Source organism: Giraffa tippelskirchi, chromosome 2, assembly GCF_054371585.1.
Source record: "Giraffa tippelskirchi isolate mGirTip1 chromosome 2, T2T-mGirTip1v1.2.pri, whole genome shotgun sequence".
Taxonomy (NCBI): Eukaryota; Metazoa; Chordata; class Mammalia; order Artiodactyla; family Giraffidae; genus Giraffa; species Giraffa tippelskirchi.
This window is the reverse complement of record NC_137276.1, coordinates 153,648,750-153,673,474: the sequence shown is the minus strand read 5'-3', so window position 1 is coordinate 153,673,474 and position 24,725 is coordinate 153,648,750. Positions and strand designations below refer to the sequence as shown.

Here is a 24,725-nt window from a genome sequence, read left to right as displayed (position 1 = left end):
AGAGAGTCCACAGGCAGCAGTGAAGATCCCATGTGTCGCAACTAAGATGCGAGGCCGCCAAACAAATAAATTAATTAAAAAAGAAAAATCACTTTGTCCTTTGTGTTAAAGGAAAGCTACCATTCATAGCTACCAGAAAACACAAAATACACGGTTGCTAATTTGAACAACCGTGAGTTCAAAAAATAATAAAGTAGATAAACATACAAATAAGATGAAGGGAAGAAGAAAAAGTCCATGAACAGACAATTTACAAAAAAAACATATACAATGGATAGTAAAGGAAAACTGTGACTTCAGTATCAAAAAATGCAAATTAAATCAAAATGAAATACCGGTTTCTCCTTGCAAAGTGGCTAAGATTGTTTTATACACTGCCTTGGAAAAAGTATGGGAAAACAGATACTCTTACACACTGCTGATGGTTAAATACTTCTTACAACCTTTTTGAAGTACAGTTACTTGATAGCAGGTATCAGTGGGCTTAAATGTAAATATTCTTTGATCTAAAATTAAACTTCAAGGAATTGTTCTAAACAAATAATCAAGAATTTGCAAAAAGGGCTTAGCTATAAAGATTTCATCATGTAATTATTTAAAATATAAATCATTGGGAAAATAAAATACCCATAAAGGGAAGTTTTATTAAATAAGTAAAATTAAAAATATTTAAAAGCTTTACAAATTATATATTAAAGTATTGATACATAAAAATAGATAAAAATATTCATAACAAAATATGGATAAGGAAGGTAACATGATTATTGGTACCATGTGATCTAACACATATATATGACTAGAAGAATAAATATAATGTTAACCATAGTTATTTGGACACAGGGATAGCGATAATTTTATTTTCTTCTCTTTTAATCTAAATTTCTAAATTTTCCATGAAGTACAAGTATACTACTTTGTGAACAAAATTAAGTTTTAAGACTTGCTGATTTAATAAATACACTATTATTTTAACATTCAAGTTACTTGAACTTTAAAAAACTTCTTTCTCCCCCCCTCTAATTTTAAGGGAGACATCAAACATCAAGGCACAGATGGCTTGGCAGTGATTCTGTAATATATTCTGCTATAGAGGGTGGTATGTCTTTTCATTACAGTGAAGGGTGCTCGTGGCTGGGAATGTGCTTTGAGGAGGTGGGAGGGTTTACAACCGAAATTTGACCACAAGGTAGGTAGGGAAACCTGTGGTATCTACGTATTTTGTTGTGCAAGAAAATAGGCAAGTGAAGGTGGCAATAAAAGATTACGGGATGCATAAAAAGGAAGTTGAGAGATCCTATCACAGGAAGCATTGTCAATTGAGAAGGACAATAGAGACAGAATAGTGAGTTACAGAATAGCTTTGGGAAAATCAAATAGATAGGAATTCAAGGCCACCAATCAGCAGTGTGGACCCAACTGAGGAGGCAAAACAATCAACACAGCAGCAGAAAGCACAATTTGGGAAGTACGCTGGCTTGGTACAGTCAAAGGAAGAAGGGTCAAAGTTGACAAGGGGTGGAGGAGGTAAGCCTGGAAGGAAGTGATTATTGAAATGGCTAATGATGCTTCCAAGCTGGATGGCACAAAGGCAAAGGGGTCAGGAATATATTATTTTGGTTAGTATGGTATCTACTGTCATGTATGACACACAGTAGAGTAGTATAATATATATTTAAAGAAAAAAACCGTAATGAGACATTGTGTACAAAGGAGAGGTGTGAGACAACTAATATAACTGAGCACCTACTATGTAACAGACTCTTGGCACAGATTAATGTATCATCTCGGTCTCTTCTTATTGTCTGGGCTTTCGCCTTTGCCTATTAACATGTCCATGTTGCTCCTTTTCAAAATTTCCCTCTGACTTATCTACTCACTTTCCTGTCCTCTACCACCAAACTTCTTGAAAGAACACTATATGCCAAGAGCTGGCAGAAACTAGGCACTTGTGATCCCCACATGCTAATGCTTTTCCTTGGCTCAGAGTGAGACTTGCTTCTAACCAAGAAAACACCGTAAAGGTGCTGGAATATACTGATTACATGGACATAATGATGTGATGGTATTATAGAAAACCATACTGCCTGTCTTGCTGGAGTTTCTCCCTTCATTAGCTGAGAGGAAGCAAATGGCCATATTGGGTAACCCCACATGGCAAGGAAGTGAGGGTGTTCTCTGTTAACTGAGGGACACCTCTAGACAAAAAATAGGCAATAACAACTCAAAAACAAAACAAAACAAAAAAGCTGAGGCTTTCAGTTCTACAACCCCAAGATATTGAATGCTGTCAATAGCCACACGAGTCCCCCAGGCAAGTTTCAGATGAGAATCCAACCCTGGCCAACACCTTGATTAAAGCCTTGTAAGACCCTAAGTGGGAGGCTTAACTAGGCTACATTCAGAGTCCTGACCCACTGAAATTGGGATAATAAATGGGTGTTGTTTTAAGCCACTAAGATAATATTGAGATGCATCAGCAGAAAACTAATACACCCACAGAACTCAACACCATCCTGACTAGAGACAACTTGGTTAATATTTTAAAAAACCAACTAAAACTCTTGAAGTGCAACCTATAAAGATTATGATGGCATACTCAAATACCCCTTTTCATATTAATAATAGTAACATGATAGAGCAAACATTCTGCCTAATAACTCAAATAAACATGCTTTACAAGCCTAACACTTTGTTAGTCACAGTCAAGTTCAGCAGCAGTAATCAATCACACATGGAATAACAGACTGGTTCCAAATTGGGAAAGGAGTATGTCAAGGCTGTATATTGTCACCCTGCTTATTTAACTTTTATGCATAGTACATCAAGCAAAATGCTGGGCTGGATGAAGCACAAGCTGGAATCAAGATTGCCATGAGAAATATCAATAACCTCAGATGACACCACCTTTATGGCAGAAAGTGAAGAGGGACTGAAGAGCCTCTTGATGAAAGTGAAAGAGGAGAGTGAAAAAGCTGGCTTAAAGCTCAACATTCAGAAAACTAAGATCATGGCATCTGGTCCCATCACTTCATGGCAAATAGATGGGGAAACAATGGAAACAGTGAGAGACTTTACTTTTTTCGGCTTCAAAATCACTGCAGATGGTGACTTCAAGCATGAAATTAAAAGATGTTTGCTCCTTGGAAGAAAAGCCATGACCAACCTAGACAGTATATTAAAAAGCAGAGACATTACTTGGCCGACAAAGGTCTGTATAGTCAAAACTATGGTTTTTCCAGTAGTCATGTATGGATGTGAGAGTTGGACTATAAAGAAAGCTGAGCGCTTAAGAATTGATGCTTTTGAGCTGTGGTGTTGGAGAAGACTCTTGAGAGACCCTTGGAATGCAAGGAGATCAAACCAGTCAATCCTAAAGGAAATCAGTCCTGAGTATTTATTGGAAGGACTGATGCTGAAGCTGAAACTCTAATACTTTGGTCACCTGATGCAAAGAACTGACTCATTAGAAAAGACCCTGATGCTGGGAAAGATTGAAGGCAGGAGAAGGGAACAATACAGGGTGAGATGGTTGGATGACATTACTGACTCGATAGACGTGAGTCTAAGCAAGCTCCGGGAGTTGGTGATGGACAGAGAAGCCTGGCATGCTGCAGTCCATGGGGTCGCAAAGAGTCGGACATGATTGAGCGACTGAACTGAATCACTCAGAGTGCTGTATTAGTTAGTAAGGAGAATTATGAAAAATATAAAATAGAGCCCTTGTCTTCCAATGTCTTTGTTTCCTAAGTCTTATCCATGTCATCTGGGAGTTTCTTTATGTAAAGGTCTTATTTCCCAGTGTTTCTAAAACAGCAAAGCCAGAGGCATAGATAAGACATGCAGAGCAGCTCATAGGCAGCATGGAAAACTGCGAAGGGGAGGACGAGTGAACTGGTTATGTATTGCAGCGTAACACATTGCCCCAAACTGAGTGGCTTAAAACAACAAACCTTTATTATCTCACTTAGTTTCTGAAGGTCAGGAATCTGGGAGCAGCTTAGGTGGGTGGTTCCGGCTCAGGGTTTCTCAGGAAGTTTCGGTTAAGCTGTTGACTGGGACGCAGTCATCTGAAAGCTTGCCTGGGGCTTGAGGAACTAAAGTTGACCCTTGAACAGCATGGGTTTGAACTGTGTGGGTCCACTTACATGTGGCTTTTTAAAAACTACACGTGGCTTTAAAAAATATTACAGTAATACGCAATCTGAGGTTGGTTGATTCTCTAAGTGCGAAACCGTAGCTATAACCAGAGAGGGCTGCCTGTAAGTTAAGTTACAGGTGGATTTTTGAACCACCCTCTCTCCCACATTGTTCGAGGGTCAACTGTACTTCCAAGACTGTTTATAGATGTTTGTAAGAGGCCTCAGTTCCTTAACAACAGGAACTTGAGAGTTCCCGTGACAAGGCAGATGGCTTCCCCCAAAGCAAGCTTTAAAGAGCAAGCAAAAAGCTGCAGTGCTTTTTATGATCTAGCTTAGGGATTACCAAACTTTCTGAAAGGGCTAAATAGTAACTATTTTAGGCTTACATGCCATAGGGTTTGTAACTGCTTACCACATTTGTTTCAGTGCAAAGACAGGTACATACAATGTAAGCAAATGGGGATTCTTGTTCCAATACAACTTGATTCATAAAAATAAGTGGCCGGCCCACATCTATAGTTTGCTAACCCCTGACTTGGTCTCCAAATCTGCATGCCCTCATTTTCCCTTCATTTATTCATTAGAAGCAAGTCATCAGGATCCAACCCACACTCAGGGGGAGAGGAATTAGGCTCTATCTCTTGAAGGGAAGAATATAAGAATTTCTGGACATATCTTAAAACAAAACAATGGGCTTAATGCACAGTAAGCAGAATATGGGTTAAATATTGCATTTGTTTCTTAGGTCTGCTGTAACAAATTATACAAACTGGGAGGCATAAAGCAACAGAAATTTACTCCCTCACAGTTCCTGAGACTAGACGTTCAAAATCAAGGTGTCAGCAGGGCCGTGGTCCCTCTGAAGGCTCTAAGGAAGAATCTTGCCTCTTGCTGATTTTCGGTGGCTCCTAGCAATCCCTGGTGTTCCTTGGTTGGTAGTTGTTTCACTCCAGTCTCTACTTCTGTCATCACATGGCCTCTTCCCTGTGTGTCCTCTGTGTGTCCTCTCCTCTCCTTATAAGGATACTACTCATTGGATTTAGACCAATGACCTCTTATCCAGAATGACCTCGTATTAACGCCAATAATTACAACTACAGTCTATTTCCAAAGAAGGTCATATTCTGAGGTTCCAGGTGAATATGAATTCTAGGGGAACACTAGTCAACCCACTACAACACACAAGAGTGTCCCCTACTGAGTTCTCTGTCCTCAGTTCCTGCCACTCTGAGCTCTAGGCTCTAGTCGGAGTGAATGGCTTGTTCTCTTATTAGGCTACATGATCTTGCTGTTGCTCTCCCTAGAGTGCCCTATCACCTCTTCCTCATTTCTACTTGGCCTTTAAGATTTCTAAAATACCCCTTCAGAAGTCCTTGTTTTATATCCACAGATTTTACATTTTATAAGAAATGATACAATGTTAATATATAGACTGTGTCCTAAGAAAAAAAAGAAAAAAAAATATAGCATGTGATCATTTAAGGATACATATTAAAATAGCTAAAGGGAGTGCTAAAAAAATATTAAAAAGATACGGCTAAGCAGTCATAAGATGAAAGAGAGTACTAGAAAACATTTGATTAAACTAAAATCAATCAATCAATCAAAGGAAGACTAGGAGGAAACCAAAAGCCTAGATGGGATAAACAGAAAACTAAACGCAAAGTACACCTAAGTGCAACCATATCAGAAACTACACTAAATGCAGATGAACTAGAAGGTAGAGACCAAGGCTGGATTTACAAAAAGGAAGATTCAATTGTATGTTATTTCTAAGAAATACACCTCAAATATTAAAAGACAATTTGAAAGTAAAAGGAGGGAATGATATACCATTCAAATACTAAGCATAAAAAAGCTGATGTGACTATTATCAGATAAAGCAGACTTCAAGACAAGGAGCATTAGCAGAGATAAAGAGGGAGAGTTAGTAATATTAAGAGGACCATTTCATCAAAAAGACATAATAATCCTAAATGTGGACATACTCAACATCAGAGCTTCAAAGCATGGGATGACAGAACTAACAAAATAGGTAAATCCACAATCAGAGATTTTAACACTCCTTTCTCAGTAATAGATAGTTATAGAAGTAGACAAAAGAAACCTGTCAGTAGATAGATTTAAACAATACTATCAACCATCTTGCCCTAATTGACACTCGTGGAACACTGCACTTAGCAACTGCAGAAAACATAAGTGAAAAGATAGCTACACCAACAAAGACTTTATTCTGAACCTTAAAGTGTTTCTCAATAATATTATTTCCAGACTGAAATCTTAAAAGAGTATGTTCACTGACCACATACAAATTAAATCAGACATCAATAAAAGAAGTACTTTTATATATCAATAAAATGCTTTTTTAAAAATCCCTGTTCACTTCACACCTGTCAGAATCATCAAAACAACCACAAATAACAAATGTTGGTGAGGGTACACAGAAAAGAGAATCTCTGTACACTGTTGGTAGGATTGTGAATTGGTGTGGCCACTCTGGAAAACAGTATGGAGGCGCCTCAAAAAACTCAAAATAGAACTGTCAAAAGATCCAGCATTTCCACTATGAGGTAGGTATATGAAAAAAACAAAAACACTAATTTGAAAAGATATATACACCCCAACGTTCATAGTAGCATTATTAACCAAGATATGGATGTAATCTGCATTCTTCAACAGATGAATGGATAAAGATGTGGTATATATATACACAATGGAATATTAGTCATAAGAAAGAAGGAAATTCTGCCATTTGCAACAATACAAATGGACCTAGAGAGCATTATGCTTAGTGAAATTAAAGAAAGACAATTACTGTATGTTATCAATTATATATGGAATCTTAAAAAAAAAAAAGAAATTTTATCACAGAGATGGAATGTATAAAAAAACAGTAAGAAGGAAATTCTAGAAATAAAACATAAATCTAAACATGTAAGAATTCATTAGATGGGCATAAAGGTCTTTCTATTGAGTGCAGGTAACTTCTCTACCAGTATGTAAGGTTTTCATGTTTTCTGTTCTTTATTGCATGATCCAGAACTATCAATATCCACTTATAGGTTGGTCATTTCCCATTTGTACTTATTGCTGTTAACATGTATCTCATGTGATTTCTTTAGAGTATTATGTGAAAACTTTATTCTTGAAACTTTCAACTGGACGCCAACTGGGAAGAGTTCTGGCAAAATTATTTTTTCCTTCACAGTTTCTCAAAGTAGCCATATAAACCACTTTGTTTTTCATGTTTGTTCCCACGGACATTATTCTCTAGTCATTTTCCAGATAAGTGATTATAAGGCAGCCATTTTCAGCTCTTCAATTAGTAACTTTTTATGGTCTTTCTTTGATGGGTTCGTTTCCTGGTTTATGACCCCCTAGACATTTTAGGGAACTTTAAAGAGGAAAGCTTGTAGTTTCCTAGACACTTGGCAGGCACTGTGGCCCCTACCTCCATTATCTTATTATATTATGAAAGTTTTTCAGGTCAATGGAAAGACAGTCTAGAGGTGGGGTTCGGTAGCTTTTGAAGCTTCCATTCTGATTACAATAAAGGTACAGGCTGCTAGAAAGAGATCAAGTTTCTTTCAGCTCCCAGGTCCAGGTTAATAAGCAGTTGAGTTATATAAGCAAGCATCATTCCATTTAACTCCCCATGATCCCTAGGTGCCTTCTGAGGTAAGGCTCACCTTTTCGTTTCTACTGTTATTACATAGATTAAAAACTGGTTTTCAATTTCTAACGTAAAATTCTTCTGTCATCTATGATGTTATCCTATGTCCAAGCATTTGCCCAAGTATATATCTCCCTTGCCAGTTTTTTGATGCGGTGTGTCATAAAGTACTGCAAAGGGTGTGTTTACTTTGTATTGTGTTTATTGAGAAGTAGAAAAAAGGTTGTTCTATACTTTGCAGGTGTTCCATCATTTCTTTGATGTCTGTGGAACAAGCTGTGCAAATTGTTGCTGCCAAGTTTGTATTGCAAATGTATTTTGAAATGAATTTTACCAGGATCCATCACACCATTTTACCATGGAAACACTGGTAAACATCTCACAATATGGCATTCAAGATTCAATCCTTAAATTCTTGAGTAATGCTTGAAGTAGTATATTTTATTATCTGGTTATGATTGTATTTGTTATTCTGTGAGGAAGGCAGAGTGAGATATTATCACCTCACTTCCAGATGAGGAAGTTGAGACATGAACAGAGCTGATTAAATGAGACAGCATACGAGAAAAGTATCTGTGACAGAGCCTGGTATGTGTGTATACACGTGTGTTTACATATACATGAATGTATACACACAAATATATATTTTATGTGTATATATATTTTTTTCTGCAAAATGAGGGTCAGGGCAATAATTTCTTTCTTTACAAGAATATATTTATTTACTACCAAAAAACAATTTAATGTCATATCTAAAATTAAAGCTTCTTAACATCTAGTCACGGCTTCTGTGGTGGCTCAGATGGTAAAGAATCCACCTGCAAAGCAGGAGACCCATGTTTGATTCTTGGGTTGGAAAGAGTCCCTGGAGAAGGAAATGGTAATTCACTTCAGTATTCTCGCCTGGGAAATCCCATGGACAGAGGAGCCTGGTGAGCTGCATCCAGTCCACGGGGTCTCAAAGAGTCAGACATGACTGAACAGCTAACACTTCAATGTCTAGTCATATATAGTCCTTCTAGTAAGCTCTATGGAGAAGGCAATGGCACCCCACTCCAGTACTCTTGCCTGGAAAATCCCAATGGACGGAGGAGCCTGGTGGGCTGCAGTCCATGGGGACGCTAGGGGTCGGACACGACTGAGCGACTTCGCTTTCACTTTTCACTTTCATGCACTGGAGAAGGAAATGGCAACCCACTCCAGTGTTCTTGCCTGGAGAATCTCAGGGACGGCGGAGCCTGGTGGGCTGCCATCTATGGGGTCGCACAGAGTCGGACACGACTGAAGTGACTTAGCAGTAGCAGTAAGCTCTATTCTGATGTCACAGATAACATTTCCATATCTGGCTATGAGTTTTCCACATTCAGGATAAATTAATATATACTATAGTAGTCAATTTTTAAAATATAAGTCAAAGACATTATAGGGCTACTTTTTTAAACTTTCATATATATATTTCTACTGATATCACAACATTATTTTGACTTCTTCATAAGATCTCTTTCCCTGAATAGAGCCTTCAGGCAAATTATGGTTTAATTAAAACTTGAGTTTGATTTCCTTCTACTTTCTCTTTTGGTTCTTCTCCTACTTCTTAGTTGATAATCCATATCCCATAAAAATCAGTTCATGGACAGAAACAGCAGGAAGAGGAATGTGATTAGGACAGTGAACTATGAGTCAGAGACTAGGAATTCCATAGAGAGGAGGAAAAAACCCTTCAAGCAATTAGGTACTGGGATTAATTTAGGAGTTTACCAACTCCTAAGCCTTTGAGAGAAGCAAGGGCTTAACAACTTGGAGTTTGCCAGGCAATGAGTGAGCAGGGCAGAGCAGGCCAAACAAGTATACGGGACCAGCAGCAGGCAGAATGCAAAATTCTTAGTACCGTCAGTCACTTTTTATTCCTCTTACTATAGTGAATTTCAGTCTAATGTGATACTAGCCCAAAATCCTACCAGTAGTAATAACTGTAACAGTTGGCTGGCTGACCAGTCGATATGGATGAGAAGCGATCACAGCTCTTTGGCAGAAGGGTTTTCTTTACTATGTTGAAATGGATGAAATTACAGTAATTCACATCAAAGAGGGAGAAAATGATCATTAACTTATTACAACTCTCAAAAATAGTATGTCTTGAGGAGAGGACCAAAGCAATACTTCTTCAAATATATTCTATGCCATACTCACTCCTGTATTTTAGTTCAATGCTCTAGATGAAAAAAGGCTTCTGTGGTCAAACACGCTGAGAAATGCTGCATGACCTTCTTACTAGAAATGTTAATAAAAGTCCTGAGAAGTCTTGCAGTAAGAACATAAGCTCTTTTAATTTTATTCAATGTACTTTTATGATTAATGCTTTTAGTGTCCCGCTAAAGAAATCTTTGCATACTGCAAGGCTGCAAATATGCTTTTCTTTGTTTTTCCTAGCTTTTAGTTCTGAGTTTTGTATTTAGATCTATGGTCCATATCTATCTAACTTTTGTGTATAAAGTGAGAAAGATGTGAAGGATGTGAAGATGTGAATCAAATCCACTTCAACCAGCAACATGTTTAGAAAGACTATCCTTTTCCCATTTAATTTACTTGCCACCTTGATAAAAAATCAATTGATCATATACATGTGACCTATTTCTGGACTGCCTATTCTATTCCACTGATATTATTCGTCTATTCTTAGGGTAATACTTGATTAACTGTAACTTTTAAGTCTTGAATCACATATTATAAATCTCTCACCTTGGTTTTTTTTTTGAAGATTGTTTTAGCTCTTCTATATCCATTGCATTTCCAAATATATTTTAGAATCGACTTGACAATGCCTGCTAGAATTCTGACAGAGATTTCATTGACTCTATAGATCAATTTCAGGAGGATTGGCATCTCAACAGTTCTGAGTTCTATAATCCATGATCGTGGTATGGTTTACCCTTGAACAACACAGGTGTGAACTGAGTGGATCCATTTATACTTGAGGTTTTTTTTTCAGTAGTAAATGCAACAGTACTACACGATCTGAAGTTGGTTGAATCTGCAGATTTGGAACTCAGAGGGATGAATTGTGTATGTGGAGGGCTGACTATACATTACATATAGATGTTCAACTGCACAAGGGTTATCAGCACCACTAATGCCTGCATTGTTCAAGGGTTAACTGTATATATATACTGGACTTTCAATTTTGATCTTTAGTTTTTCTCAGCAATGTTTTGTAGTTCTCAGTATAGATGTCTTGTGTTCTTTTAAATATTTATTTCTACGTATTTGGTAATTTAATGGTGATATTTTCATTTATTTTTAATTGTTTTAGCTGTTCTAATTATTTCAAATACAATTTTTATATTGATTATAACCTGTGGCATAGTTAAATTCTTTGATTACTGGAAATCATTTTTTATAGCTTCTATAAGACTTTCTATGTATACAATCTTTCTCTGTGTGAATCATGACAGTTTTGCCTCCTTTCTGAAATTTGGCCTTTTATTTCTTTTCCTTGCCTTATCACAGTGACCCTAGACTAAGCATGTAATATACACCATCTCATTTAATCTTCACAACAACTCAATTTTATTTCTGTTTTACAGATAAGAAAACCAAGGCCCAGAAATGTTCAGTAACTTGTCCAATCAATATTGCACATCTATCAACAGATCTTGAAGAAGGGAATGGCAACCCACTCCAGTATTCTTACCTGGAGAATTCCATGGACAGAGGAACCTGGCAGGTTACCGTCCATGGGGTTGCAAAGAGTCAGACATGACTGAGAGAATAACACACACACACACAAACACATATCAACAGATCTAGAGTTCAAACCTAGGCACTCTTACTCCAAATCTGTATTTATGACTACTTCTACCTACTTATGAGTAGCTTCTAAATTTGGAAAACTCAGAGGCACAAAAGCAAAAAATATTTTCAAATCAATAATAGAAAAAAATCCTACTAAGGACAAATAAATAAACAGTTCACACACACACACACACAAAAGGCAGTTTCTTTTGAACATGAAAAGATACTCAACCCTACTTAAAATGAGAGAAATGAAAATTAAAACTATGCTAAAATGGTATTGGAAGGACTGATGTTGAAGCTGAAACTCCAATACTTTGGCCACCTCATGCGAAGAGTTGACTCATTGGAAAAGACCCTAATGCTGGGTAGGATTGGGGGCAGGAGGAGAAGGGGATGACAGAGGATGAGATGGTTGGATGGCATCACTGACTCGATGGACATGGCTTTGGGTAGACTCCGGGAGTTGGTGATGGACAGAGAGGCCTGGCGTGCTGCAATTCATGGGGTAGCCAAGAGTTGGACACGACTGAGCGACTGAACTGAAAATGGTATAGCTACTATGAAAACTGTACAGTGGTTTCTCAAAAAATGAAAATAGAATTACCATATGATCCAGCAATCCCACTTTTGGGTTTATCTATAGATGGATAAACAAAATGTGATACCTACAACACAATGGAACATATTCAGCCTTAAAAAGGAAGGAAATCTTGTCATTTGCTACAACATGGTTGAACTTTGAACACTTTATGCTAAGTGAAACAAGCCTCACAAAAAAAATAAAAACTGTTACTATCTGTAAAATAGTGGGAATTTGCTGTATGAGACAGGGAACCCAAAGCTGGTGCTCTGTGACAACCTAGAAGGGTGAGATGGGGAGGGAGGTGGGAGCAAGGTTCAGGAGGGAGGGGATATATGTATACCTTTGGCTGATTCATATTGATCTATGGCAGAAACCATCACAACATTGCAATTACCCTCCAACTAAAAATTAAATTGAAAAAGACAAAAAAAACTGTATGATTGCACTTATATGAAGTATCTATGCTAGTCAGATTCACAGAAACAGCAAGTAGAATGGTGGTTGTTAGGAAACGGGGGAGAGGAAAATGGAGAGTTGCCATTTAATAGGTAAAGAGTTTTGGTTTTACAAGATGAAAAAGTTCTAGAGATTTGTTTCATAACAATGTTAAAGTACTTAAAACTAATGATTTGTACACTTAAAAATGGTTATAATGATATGTTACATTTTTTAAAATCACAATTTAAAATTTTTAAATTGTTTTTAAAACTTAAACACAAATTTTATTGTGAATTCTTAAAAAAAAAACAAACTGCTGAAACCAGTTTTTAAGTTATCAGATTGGCAAAAATCTGAAAGTCTGATAGTACTCTCTTATCTTTGTTGCTGGGGGAGTACAAATTGAAACAATCCCTATGGAGTGCAATTAGGCAATAGCCATGACATCTTTTGATCTAACATTTCTACTCTGGTGAATTTAATCATTCAGATATACTGTAAGAATATATGGGATGATACAGTCACAAGATTGTGAATTTCAGCATTGTTTACAAAAGAAAAATACTGGAAATAACCAAAATGCCCATTACTGGATGATTGGTTTGTCGTTGTTGTTTAGTCGCTAAGCCGTGTCCGACTCTTTGCGACTCCGTGGATTGTAGCCTGCCAGGCTCCTCTGTCCATGGGATTTTCTGGGCAAGAATATTGGTGTGGGCTGCCATTTCCTTTTCCAGGGGATCTTCCCAACCCAGGGATGGAACCCACATCTCCTGCAATGGCAGGCGGGTTCTTTACCACTGAGCCAGCAGACATCTATACAATAGAATACTATGCGGCTGTTTTAAAATGAGAATGCTTATCATGTACTGATATGGAAAGAGTACTCTTGACTGGAGAATCCCAGGGATGGCGGAGCCTGGTGGGCTGCCGTCTGTGGGGTCGCACAGAGTCGGACACGACTGAAGCGACTTAGCAGCAGCAGCAACATATAAGTGAAAAAATTAACAGTATATATAATAGTATATGTAAAAAGGAGGAAAGTAGGAATCTGTTTTATAATTTTATAATTCCTTGATATATAAAGAAACTCTAGATATAGGAAAAGGATAATAATAAAATATAGTAATAAAAATAATGGTGATTTGGGTGTCCTGAATGGGAACTGAATGGATAGGGGTCTGGGGTGGGAAGATTTCAAAATAACTTCCTAATATGTTTTGGTCTTGGAACCATGTGAATATATCACCTATTCAAAAAATTCAGTGAAAATTCCTATGTGTGTGTGCGCGTGCTTAGTTGCTCAGTCATGTCTGACTTTGCGACTTCATGAACTGTAGCCCTCCAGGCTCCTCTGTCCATGGGATTCTCCAGCAAGAATACCGGAGTAGAGTTCCTATGCTTAGAAGTAAATTTTAGTGGTACCAACTGACATTAAATTATTCATAAAACAAATGTTTACCAAGTATATATTGTATGTCCAATGGGCACTATTTGGGGCACTGGCAATATAGCACTGAACAAGATGTAGTTCTTGCCCCTCATAGAACTTATATTCTAGTGAGAAAGACTATATATTTTACTGATAAATTATGCCAGGTATCTATTTAAGAAAAGTAAATCAGGATGAAGGAAAAAGAAGCAATGTAGTAGAAGTGAGGTGGTGGTGCCTCTGAGGAGGAGGTGTCTGAGTAGAGACCTGAATGAAAGGAAAGCAGAAATAATGCAGGGGAAAGTTTTCCTGGCAGGGCAGCATAAGCCCTGGGGCAGGAACATGCTTGATGTGTTCTAAAAACAGCAAAACATTTATGTAGCTGGAGCAAACTTTGTGAAGTGAATGAAGTAGGCAATGATGTTCAACAGGTGGTCAGAAAGTAGATCATACAGGCTTCATGGAGCATGTGCAATGGTCTGGGTGTTAGAGACAGCTACTGGAGGTTTTTAAAAAAACCCAACAATATCTTGGTTAAGATTAAGCCTGGGCACACCTGTGTGTTCTTCCAGGTGGTTAAAGAACTAAAATACTTCAAATACGGTTAGCAAACAGCTGCTTCCCTGGTAATAATGTCACCTGCCATACTGGCTTCTCTTCCAGGACACCCAACCCCCTCCCCGGCCATGAACTGATAACTAAATAAGTAACCCAGCTCAGCAATAGCTATTGAGTTGGGAAAGTTTTAATCCGTTCAGGAACCTAGAGTCATTGCAGTTCAGCAGTCTACAGGATGAACCAAGGTCTCACTTTACTACAGTCCCAGAACCTGCTTAGGACAGTGTGTCTTGGGCTTCTATCTCACCAAGGGTCAGCTGGGGCCCAGTACTACCATGTGGGCTCTCACTCAAGTCCAGTAGGAATAAGAGGCAGACTAAATAAACTGAATGTCCCTGAGGTCTGAGGTGAAGCTAGAGCAAAGGGGAAACCCAGAGTACTTCCATATAAACAATCAGTACTTCCTGAATGATTTGAAAGGCTACTGGCCCACAGCCAGCCTTTATAACTTTTATATAATACATTAACCACATCAAAATTTGTTTCCCTGTTCAAAGTTATACCATTGTCCAGTATCAGGATTTTTTTTTCAAATACATTGTGGCAAAAGGGAAATAGAAAACAACAACCTCTCCAGCACCAAATGCAACCTTAACACTCTCATAGCTGCACTCAATAGTCAATGTTTGTATAACAATGCGTAGTTCCTGGAATCCTAGTACAACAGCTGAACCGCAACAATTTTAACTTCATATATGAAATTTATTTTACATAGGACAGTATGGGGAATTTAGTCTGGAAAATTAGTACATATGTCAAAGTCTTAATAACAGATTTCTCTGAAGTTGCAAGAAATTTCTAAGGCTGCTTGCCATTTCCATCTATTTCACAAAGTTCCTCCTCTTTGAAAATATACTCTGTTCCTCTTAAATCTAGGATCCCAACATCTGATTAAATCATGTTAGTTCTACTTAGTTCTCATTCATTTGATTTCTTTGAACATCAAAAGCTCCAGTTTAATTACCTGAGAGACTACTAAATATTTGCTAACATAATCTTATACCAAGAGCCTAAACTAAAGAGAAAGCAACCAGAAAGAACATCAGGGGGAAATTTCAGCACTACTTGGAAATAATCAATCTTTGAGCACCAGATATATATTCCATCACTTTTACTTTCTGACCATAAGCACCTTAACTCAATCAAAGACAAGACATTAAAAGTCATCTCATGTAAGCAGGAGGACCTGTGTTAGCAGAACACTTGCTGAAAGACTTTAGGACTTTCCTTTTCTTAAAAAAAAATAAAAAATAAAACTACTGTGAAATGCTGAAACTTTCTTGCAAGTAGGTCTAGTATACAAGATTTAGTACCTTAATTTAATCTTAGAAATTGTTTCCACCATGCTTTCATATTCAAATATCAAAATATTAAAAAAAATACTTACACTGCAGCAACCTGAAGTCAGATCAGACAATATGAAACTACCAGCAGCTGCCTGCTTCCTCACAGACTAAACTTTGTTCCCTTCCTGGCTGGTTCTGGATCAGGTTCACACTGATACACATTTACCATGGCCTTGGAAGCTACTACCCAACAAGGTGGGAGGGTTTGTTCATTAAACTTCTGCTTGATAACCACCTATCAGCAACCTCTCAGAGGTTTATCTGGACATGTTTTTTTTTTTTTTTTTTTAATTTATTTATTTTAACTGGAAGCTAATTGCTTTACAATATTGTAGTGGGTTTGTTTTTTTTTTTTTTATAAATTTATTTATTTTTAAAGAGGCAAATGTATGGAAGATTACAGAGAAAGCCTGAAGAGTCTCCTAATCTCTGATGGCTGGGTTTTGGTTTCGGTGGGAATTTCCCTGTGTTCCTAGAAAACCCAAACCAACCAACCAACACAATAATCTTCTGGAATTCAAATATCTTGCTTCATAAAAGTTCTCCCGCCTCCTCAGAGTGCATACATTGTACAATCACAGCAGAAAGAGGCCAGAAAGTTGCTTTTCTATTATAGTTCCCCATCACCTCCATTCTCCCCAGCTCTTTCACTAGTTGGGAAACAACGCCGAGTTCTTGTTAAACTTAGTGCTTTCTGACATTGAAACCACTTGTTGATCTAATGTAAAGTGAGAACTTAGACCACCCCCTCCAAATTCTGTTCTTCACAAGATAAAATATTATGCTGCACATCTTTTTCCACATCCCTAACCTTCTTTCCCTCTGAGCTACTGTATTTCTGTAATTTGTATCATTAGCCTTTGGAGCAAAAGCCATTTACTATGTATTTAACTACACTAATCACTTTATAAACATTATCTTATTCCCCCCCTAAGCAATATATTCGGGATCATCTTCAATTCTTCTTAGTCTGCTTCTTGTACCTAATTTGGCCCCTTCACTAGCTTGGTGATCCTCTGCAATAAGTACTGTGGTAGGCAGAATAATGGCCTCCTCCACAGATGTTCATTCCCTAATCACCGGAATCTGTACCTTACACAGCCAAGGGACTCTGTAGATGCAGTTAAGGTTAAGAACTTTCAGACAGGGAGATTATCTGGATATGTCCAATTTTTCCCAGCTGTGGTAAGAGAGAGGCAATGTGCGGGCTTGACTTGCTCTTGCTGAGTTTGAAGATGGAGGAAGAGGGCTGATAGAAGCTGGAAAACACCAGAGGAAACACATTCCTCTCTAGAGCCTCTGGAAAGGGACAGGGTCCTGAAAAACCTTGGTTTTAGCCTCATGAAACCCACATTGGATTTTTGACTTACAGAACTGTTGGATAATAAATTTGTGTTGTTTTAAGCCACTAAGCTTGTGACCACTTTTTATGGCAGCAATAGAAATATAGGTACTTTAATTTCAAAATGTCTTTTTGAAAACATAAACCCCAAACTGATAGGATATGCCAAATGAAGTCCGATGAAGAAAAAAAAAAATTAAAACTTTGTTTTTAAAAATCTGATAAACTTGGTAGCTTGCTTTTTCTTTCTTTATAACTTTTTATTTTGTATTGAGGTATAGCCAATTAACAATGTTATGATAGCTTTAAGTGAACAGTGAAGGGACTCAGCCATACATATACATGTATCCATTCTCCCCCAAACTCCCCTTCCATCCAGGCTGCCATATAACACCGAGCAGAGTCCCATGTGCTATACAGTAAGTCTTTGTTGGTTATCCATTTTAAATATAGCAGTGTGTACATCTCCATCCCAAACTCCATAAGTATCCCTTCACCCCATCCTTCCCCGCCTTAGCCCATCCTTCTAATATTAAGGTAATTTTGAATCATGCCTCTGTACTCTGTCATCAGAAATATCTTTTTAACCCTAACTGCACTGACTTAATCTCCATGTATTTACCAAGTTATTAATAAATAAACACTGAGTAATCAAGATCAAGAACAGAATTCTGAAACAGAGAACAGAGTCCTGTTATTAGAGACCTTCAATTTGACCTCGGTCCATAAATCAATACTCTTTGGGTACACAAGTCTGATAAGCTACAAAAACACTTACTCTCATGTAGCTTATACTGTTTTTAACTTCTCAAGTATATCAGAAGGATAAAATCAATGTCTTAATAAATAAAGATATGTCTACAGTGTACCAATCCACTAGAACTCTTCTGGAAATGGAGATGTGGTTAGTTTGATGTCAGCAGTTGTCCTGTTTTGTTTTTCAGTGCTGCCTCAGTGATTATCATTTTCTTTTATAAGAGTTTACAAACTATCAGTTAATTATTCTTTCCAGAAGTCTACTTGACATTAAAAGGAAGTTGTCCCAATTGTAGGAAGTGAAAACAATCTCTGTCTCAAAAGCGGAGACATAGTGGAGGGAGGAGATGGGGGCCACCATGAAAGAAGGCTGGGGTGAGCACTGTGTGCCCTTGTAAGAGTATAAAACCCAGACTCATCAGAGCAGTAGAGATTGTTGGAAAGTAGCGTGAAACTAGGGTTGTATCTATGATGTAAAGTCTTGAAAAGGGAACTAGGATTTAAACTTAATATATTAGAAAATAGGTAAAATTGAAATATTTTAAAGAAAGAAAATAAAATAATGAGTATATTAATAACCAAATTGAAAAATGGGCAAAGTTATATGAACAGCTCACAAAAGAAGAAATATCAATGGCTCTTAAACATATAGAAAGACTTTCTACCTCATTCATTATAAGAGAAATACAGTTCAAAATATAATGACATCATTTTAACCTACATTTTAACCTATCAAATTGGTAAAGTTCAAAGTCACATAAGGCACAGTGTTGGCGAAGTTATGGGGAAATAATGGAGGATAAATTGGTAAAACCACTGAAAAGCAAATTGGTAATCAAATTATGAATACATACCCCCTCTGAGCCAGCAATAACTAAAAAATACATATATAAAATGATAATGTGTTCATAAATATTCACTGCAGCATTGTTTGCAAAAATTAAAGATGTCAATGAGAAGGGAACTGGTAAATTATAGCACAGATACCCAGTGGAATAAGAAAACAAGGCAAATTTATGTTACTGATAAAGAATGATCAAGCTGTATTAAGTTTAAAAAGGTAAAGTACAGAGCACTGTATGTAGAATGCAAATATTTGTGAGTGTATGTTTGACAGAGAGAGAGATAGAATACACTGAAAATCTCTCTGGAAGAACATCCAAGAATCCAGAAACAGTGGGTTCTCTCTAGGGAAGGGACTGGTAGCTATGGTTCAAAGGTGGGAAGGAGACTTATGCATCCTTTTGTACTTTCTGAATTTTTACCCAAGCTGGTGTTATCTACTTAAAAATATAGATATGCTAAGTGGCAATATGGCATCCTGGGAAAGAAAAAGTAGAGTGGCAAAAAACAAATAAAGCCTGGATTTTAGTTAATAGTCATGTACCACTGTTAATTTCTTAATTTTGACAAAGGAGCAATGGTTACATAAGCTGTTCACATCTGAGAAACTAGGTGAAGGTATTATTTTTGCAACTCTTCTGTAAATCTAAAACTACTCCCTAAATAAAAAGTTTATTAAAACAAGAAACATTTAACAAGTTAATAGGGCAGCTATGGTGGAAATAGCTTGGAGAGAGGAGAGATTAGAATCAAAGAGGCCAGATGAGAAACTGTGGGAGTAATCCTGGCATGAGGTGATGAAGGCCTGCCTTAGGGTAAAAGTCAAGAAAACACAATGAAAAGAACGAACACAGATAAAACATATTTCAGAAGAAAAAAATCAAATATTTGCAGTAGTGGCGAGAGATAAGAATAATGAAACTAGGGACAAAAGATGAAAATTGGAAAAGGAAGCTGGTTTGAAGGGGAATGAGATACATTTAATTAATTCATTCAGCAAATATTTGTTGGTACTTACTATGCCAGGCACTACGCAAGGCACTGGGGATGTGAGAGTGACCCTAAATGTTTTAGTTCAATTATTCAAAAAGCCTCTGAATATTAGAAGATGAGCGTTCAGGGCAGAGGACAGACTGGGGTAGCTGAGAAAGGTGATACAGAGTGAGGAAGGAGAGGCCAAAGGTGAGCGCAGAACAGAAACACAATTAGGGGGAAGAGCATAGCAGCAAAGAAGACAGGGAAGGAATGGGCAGAGGGTTTTGAGAACAAGCATGGTAAAATAATTTCCTGGAAACCAAGATAAAAGATCAAAGAAGTATTCCATCAAATGTACTGTACAAGAAATGAGGATATACAAAAGACCACAACACGATGGGTTAAAAAGAGAGAGAACTGATGGCAAAGGAGGTCACTCAAGAGACCTTTTCACTTTCAGTGAAGCCTAAATGGAACCCAGATGACAAAACTCGAAGTTTTCTTAAAAGAGAGCAATTCTGAGTCAAAGGCCTTCAAGAAATGGGATTCCATTTATTATCATGCTTCTCAAACTGGGTATATGAAGCTATGGCATAGACTGTTTTGCAGAATCAGCTTCATTAGGAGGAAAATATACAAACAGGAGAGAAGAATGCAAAATTTGCATATGTTTCTAAAATTCAAACAGTTCCTAAAATTTCAAGCATGGGGATCACCTTCTTACTTTTAGGGCTACAAATTCACTCTCCACTTCCATAAAGGGGTACTTGGGCAGAAATTTGAGAAGCACCAATATAATGGTCAGCTATCCTGAAATGTGCTCTTGCTACTAAAACTCAAGATAACTGTAATTTTAAAAATAACTCAGTGAACTGTGGCTCCACATGGCAAATTACAATAAACATTTCACATTCAAAGAAGAAAAACAATGAACAAAATATTGGATTTATCATATTTGCCATTATTTGATATTTCTATTCATGTAACATATATTATTTATCTTTTATGTCTATTGGTAAGCTTGGCTACATACTGAGAAGGAAGTCACACTGTCAACTATACTTAGATGCTTTATCAATGCTATTTGAGAATGATGAATATATACTAAGTACCAACCAATACCATATACATATATATGTGTGTAAATATATACAGACATATACACAATTTATATATATACATAGGGTAAATATGTATGTGTGGTATGTGTGCATATACACATGCATAAATGTATATATATAAGCATACATGTACATATACTGTAAACATAGATGTTAATGCAAGAATTGGTGACTATGCTTCAAATTCTAATTTATAACAAAACAGCTGAAATCTTGGCTGATGTGTAGTGCATGGTCCATTGGTAAAATGCAAGTGTAGTTTTCATATGCAATTTGCTGCCAAGTAAATTAACGTACTACTTTGGCATTAGTTCTTTACAAACCAGGGTAAGTATGTATTTGAAAGCTTTGCTCTGATATTTTCCATCTAATTTTAAACAGCCTTGGTCCACAAACCACAAGGCAATGCTTCCACCAAGTATAGATTTCTTTTAAATCTTTTGTGTGAGAAAACCATTACAACAGTAACAGTGTAGGTGATATACAGGTGCTTCTTGAAAATGTCATGGCAAACTATGTAGGACTAGTAATTTTTAAAAAATCAACTATCTAGTCTAACGTCATCTGAAGGAAGAAATTAATATCAACATCATTTACTACCCTCCTGTAATTCTGATACTTAGGGATTTTCTACTATTTGAAAGAAAATCAATGTTAAGAATAGTTAAACGAGCTTCTTTTCTAAATGTTTGAATCTCTAAACTATAGGGTTAGCCAAAAAGTTCGTTTGGGTTTTTGTAAGATGGTACTGAAAAACCTGAACAAACTTTTTGGCCAACCCAATAAAAGTTATCAACATAGCAAATAGCTTTCACTACTCCACCTTGTATACCTTGTCTGAAAGTACCTCTTGAGGCTAAGAAACAAAAAGTTAATGCAGCAATGAACCTGAAAGACAAAATTACAGCTTTCGCACGTATTTCATTCAGCCTGGACTGTTAGCTTTCACAGTTAATTACAAATTACAGAGGCACATTGTCACTTCTTAACATCATCTACTTCCTATAACTCTCTGCTGTCACTTCCTAAAGAAATGCTGACATTCTCATGTTTTGAGAAAGCAAATCTGAATTGATATCCTAGGGAATAATACATTATTTTGTTTTCCTACTTGACCTTAATTATCATGACAGTGGTAGAATTCTCTGTGATTCCCTTTCTGTGCTAAATATATATTTAAGGAATGAGAATTGATACAAGCACTTTGGATGTCAAATGGAATTACTAGTGTCACCAAGCAATTTGTTATGATCTAGAAAAGATGAAGAAGCATGTTCCTACAACCAGCAATTTAACCCCCAGGTACACACCTTAACCCAGCTTCCTAACTGCTGTTCCATGGTACCTTGGTGGGCAACAAATGGAGGGTGCCCAGGGGTGGATCTCACAGGGGTGCCCAGATATGGATCTCCTCAACCCTTCAGCCAAGAAGAAGCCCCCAGGCCAGAGACACAGCTTCATTCCTGTAACGGAAAGTTTTGTACAAATATTATCTATAATTTTCCATGTGTGCTATGGCATGAAAAGGGTTGGGAAACACTGAGAAGTTCTTACATGTATGTGGCAGATGTATATTCAGGAATATGTATACATATAGGAGCAATGTTCATAATAACTAAAAATGGGACTATCTCATATGTTCATCAATCAACTCCTCTGCTAATAAATTCTGGAATACTCATATGATGCAAAGTTATACAGCAGTGAAAACTAATGAACAACAACTATATGCATTGACATGGATAGATCTAAGACTGTAATACTGAACACAAAAAAAGTTAAGTTCCAGAAAAATACATACAATATAATTGTATTTTTATAAGACTCAAGAACAAATAAAACTAATAAATTAACAGTTTAAAGATACACAGATATGTGACAAAATCATTGAAAAAGGCAAGAAAATTATTAACACAAAATTCTCTGGTGGTCCAGAGGTAAGGACACTGTGCTTCTATTGCAGGGGGCACAGTTTCCACCCCTGGTTGGGGAACTGAGATTCCACAAGTTGCAGATTGTGGCTGAAAAAAAAAAAACAATCAGAACGTTGGTTACCTCTGAGGGAGGACAAAAAGCTTGGGCTCACAGAGGAGTGCACAGGAGATATTAGAGAATAATGGTCATATTGCTTTTGTAAGACTGGGCGGTAGGGATACATATGTTCTGTATATAGTTATTCCATAAGTGCTACAGATATTTTATAAATATTTTATATCTACTCGGTGTTTAATAAACATCTTTTACAAAAGCCCTACTTTGTTCAGCAGTAGATAGCAGATCATTTGTGATCTCTGCAACAGTATGAGGTGCAAGGAACAGGAGGGACAGAAAGCATCAAACTAGACAGAACACCACAGGTCAGACACTGAACCTTTCCCTACAAACACATACACAGATCGCAACAGGAAAAATCTGTAAGCTATACAATAACAAAAAGTTAAGACTAAATTCAATATGCTATTATTTTAGAAAGCACTACATATGTAAATGTTAACATTAAATAAAACACAGATTTAAAGAATCAGGATTGAATAAACTGCCAGCCTATGGATGAATAACTCTTCTTGCTATTTTCTAAACAGTCCACATTTCATTGTGTATTTAGGCCACACAAAAGACATTTATGGACTGACAATACTTTATTCATCATGTACATCCAGCCATGTTTGCTTAGTCAAATGCCTGTTTCTCAGTGTCACTTAAGGGCAGGTTATTAAGCCTCAAGAGCAAGAACTAGATCTGTTTCATCTGATATAACTATCAAAGAAAACGCAATGAAAACAGTTTAAGAATTCCTGCCTTTACTCTGTCTCTTTGTGTTTTAAGAGCTTGATATCGGGAAGCTATTTTCCTAAGCATCGGATATTTTGCCAATGCAGAAGAGCTATAATAGACTACAGAGATATAAACTTAACTTCCAAGTTAATTAAGTTTATTATTTTTGATTTGGAATATAAAGGAAACCCAGTTTGAGCTCTCCTTTCAATATTTAAAAAAGAAAAGAGAGAGCTACTTAAAAGCAAATAGGTTAATGTTTACACGAAGGCTTTTTTTTTTTCCTTTGCTATTTTTCTTTCTTTAAAATTTGAATAGGTGAGTGACCTTGCTGGAATTCCCCTGTCAGTTCTGGAGTATCTATCTGGAAATTTCAAACAGAAACTACTTTCACATGACACATTATAATGGCATGCCAAGTGGTGTCTGTCTCTGTACCTTGAACTCAGATTTTTATTGCTAATGAATCAATAAACTTTACACAAAATGAAATGCTTTTTTCCCTTGGACCATTTAAGAAAAGATCAAATTTAATTGTATTTGACAGTATATATTTATAGGGTCAATTATACACAGAAAAACTTCACATATTCACCCAATTCAAGAAATTCACCCTGTATAGCTCCAAGCTATCAAAGCCCAATTTTTAAGTATGTCAATATATCATGCTGAAGTGAGAATCTGAGTCCACACATTTAATTCCTGTTACATTAGCATAACTACCTGCATAATAATAAAGCACTTATTGTTTCTGCTTTATTTCAGATTTTCTAAAATACTTATTTTCACCAAGAGAAAGTTATTTCATATTTACTGTGAGAAGGCTTATGGCAAAACCTGTCCTTTCAAGTGTGAGGCAGTCCTGAAACCAACCCTGAACCACAGAAAATCA

The 24,725-nt window shown here is 36.8% G+C and overlaps 1 protein-coding gene across 7 annotated transcripts in view; it reads right to left on the bottom strand.

Moving 5' to 3' along the window:
* The window catches only part of MAP3K13 (mitogen-activated protein kinase kinase kinase 13), a 156,612-nt gene that overhangs the window by 109,033 nt on the left and 22,854 nt on the right, over nt 1–24,725 (bottom strand). For 2 of the 7 annotated variants that reach the window (XM_081571364.1, XM_081571363.1), the window contains exon 3: nt 22,369–22,521. The exons of the other annotated variants lie outside the window; for them this stretch is intronic. The gene's annotated coding sequence lies outside the window, so the exon portion shown is untranslated. The remainder of the gene's footprint in view (nt 1–22,368; nt 22,522–24,725) is intronic. 7 annotated transcript variants of the gene reach the window in all.